Source organism: Morone saxatilis, unplaced genomic scaffold, assembly GCF_004916995.1.
Source record: "Morone saxatilis isolate NCDOM2014 unplaced genomic scaffold, NCSU_SB_2.0 Contig7, whole genome shotgun sequence".
NCBI lineage: Eukaryota > Metazoa > Chordata > Actinopteri > Moronidae > Morone > Morone saxatilis.
The window spans coordinates 21,956,898-21,959,943 of record NW_023340246.1 but is presented as its reverse complement, the minus strand read 5'-3'; positions in this window follow the sequence as shown (position 1 = coordinate 21,959,943).

Here is a 3,046-nt window from a genome sequence, read left to right as displayed (position 1 = left end):
AAACACTGGCTCTAGATAGGGTCATTCATGTTTTTGGGGAATTTTGTGGCCACCGTAGTTTCTCCTTTGTGCTTGAAAGGGGAGGGTGAAACGAGGGAGTTGCAATCAGCAACTACACCACTAGATGCCACTAAATCCTGTTTTGCTATGCAATAACAACAAGTACTGCTAGCCATGGGTGCACCTGGGTGTGTTTTAAAGTCAGGGGGCAAACAAAAATACATGATTGGGGGTGTCTGAGTCTTTGATTCGGCTCCTTCGTTAACGCTTTTTCACAACCAAATCCTGTCCAATCAGCGTGCTGACGTTAGGGGGGCAGGCGGGTAAAGTTGACTAATGCTGAGTTACTAAACGCTTCATTTTGGCATCAGTGCAGTGCTATTTAGCAAATGTAAAGTTTGGATGGAGTCAGTGGGCCAAGCAGGTTAATTTAACATACGCTAGCCTCTCTTTTCCCATATTCTTCAATCCATGATCCATTTCCCACCTTGTAAACACACTATGGGTGTTTTTTGGTTTCCTTTTGAAATAGTAGTTTATATTGTTTGATTAATAGCATGCCACACCAAAAGGGGACAGTAACATGTTAATAATGGGTCATGCCACACAATCAAGTAAAAAATATACACAGGTGTGTGGGGTCAGTGAGTTTGGAGTGTGGGTAGTTGGTGGTTTCCTGTGCAATTTACAGTCTCTAATATAAAAAATAAGTTTTGCCATGAGACACACCCAGAAGAAAATAGACACACATTTTTACAATCAACCTTTATGTCATTTATTGAGCAAACAAATGCACATTTAGTCTTTGCAAATGTTTTCTGTTTTTTCCGTTTTATATCCTTATTGACTGTCTTCGGGTTTTGGTGATCTGCTGAATAGACAAGACAAGACATTTGAAGACATCACTTTTGGTTCTGGGAAATTGCGATTGTCATTTTTATTCATTTTGTGGCCCTTTATAGACAGTATAACAAAAACAGTCACATTAGACGCGGCCCTACTTGGGTTTTTAGCTAATAAAGTAATTACTAAGTGCTACAAATGGTCCCCATTCATGGAAGATAAGATAAATGGATGGAGAGAGTGATTCTTTGCAGGAGAAAGTCACTGGGTACATACTCCATGTCTACCGCAGTAAACAAAGCCCAACCCCTTTTTAACTGACAGGTCTCATAAATCAAATTACATTAATTTATATAATGCTTTATACAAAACAAGCTTGATGGAAGACAGAGAAAGGACACAAAGTTAGCGTAGGTGAAAAGAAGGAGGCGCACTTCCAGACATTTTCAACATGATGTCTCTTTCTCTCGATCAAATGTCCACCCTCTGGACATCATGTTCACGTCATCATGATATCAAATGTGCAAGGGCGATGGTCCACGAGGGGATAAAAGTAGAAATGAGACGGGGCTTCACATCCTATTCGTTTCCATGGGTATGAATGTACGTTCTTGCCCCCTGTGACCCAACTCAAAGTCTGAATGGTTCTCAACATTGGCAGATAATGCAAGATGTGTTCAGGGTCTGCTGCTTCACACAACAGAGGTAGATGGTTGATACACACTCTGGCTTTTATTGCCTTTAATTGATATTGACAGCTGACAAGTGACAGGAAAGGGGGGAAGAGAAAGGAGAATGACACGCAGCAAAGGCCTGTAGGTCTGCTTTGTACATGGGGTGTCAGCTCTGTCAGGTGAGCTATCCGGGCACCCCTGGAACCATTATAATAAAGGATACTCATCAACAGAGGGCGCTGCACAACGCACAAAGACCTGTAGAATTTGACACCCCCAGTTCGGTTCCCAAGGAAAGCCTTCTATTTTTTGGTTCCAGCTGGGGACTAACTTTTCAGGTTTCGAACCAATTTAGTTTTGGTCGAAATGCTCCAAACTGTTTAAAACTGGGTGCTGGGTCCCTGTTGGTGGAAGAGACCTATTTGTGGCTTTGATGAACTGTGGATTTGGAAAGCCTATGGCGCTTAAGGACTCTTAAGGTCTGGATGCAAGGACCACTGGGGATTTTCAAAATAAAGTGAACATCCTCTGACTGTCCAGCTGTCTTTAACCAGATGATACTTGATACTTGATTCTACAAAGCAGACCTACAGGCTTTGTACTCATATACAAAGCAGACCTACAGGCCTTTGCTGCGTGTCATTCCCCTTTCTCATCCCCCCTTTCCTGTCACTCGTCAGCTGTTAATATTAATTAAAGGCAATAAAAGCTCTAAAAAAACCTCCAAAAAACAATGGTTCCACTCCAAACTGGTGGAAACACAGGCTGGTTCACTAGATAGCACCAAGGTTCCCAGAAAACAGCAGCAAGTGCTTTAAAGGACCATTGTATAGGATTTGGTGGTATCTAGCGGTGAAGTTATAGATTGCAACCAACTGAACACCGCTGCCGTTTGTATTTGATGACCTGGGAATGAGAACAGGAAAAAAGGCCCTATCTAGAGCCAATGTTTTGTCTGTCTGTTCTGGGCTATTGTAGTAACATGGCGGTTCAACATGGTAGACTCCATGCAAACGATTCTTATATTCAGGTGATTAAACACTAATGAAAACATACCTGTGAATATTATATTATATTTCTGACAATAGATCTTCCTCAATGTTTACACACTGGAGCTTTTAACAACTGGTTTCAGCTCTGGTTTTGCTTGGCACTATTCACAGCTGAAAAAAATAACTTTCACCTCATCTGCTGGTTTTATTTTGCGTGAAAAAATCCTCTAAAAATCTTTAATATTCTCCGTAAAATGTTGGATGTAACACTAAGCTTTTTTGTTGTTTAAATGTTGGTTCAATGACAACTTCTTAATCTGGGATTTGATTCGCCTCACTTTGTTCGTACATATCTTAGCAGCTTTGGTAATAGCGGAGGCCAAACATTAGCTCACGTCAGTGATCCCAATCAACCAACTGAGGGATTAAGTCCGGCTACGGTGGGACCAGAACCAGTGTTCATCAAATGCACCATCACAAGGCGACGTGGCGCGGCTGGCAGCAAGCTTTCGTCACATCCATCAGCTCCAACTGGTA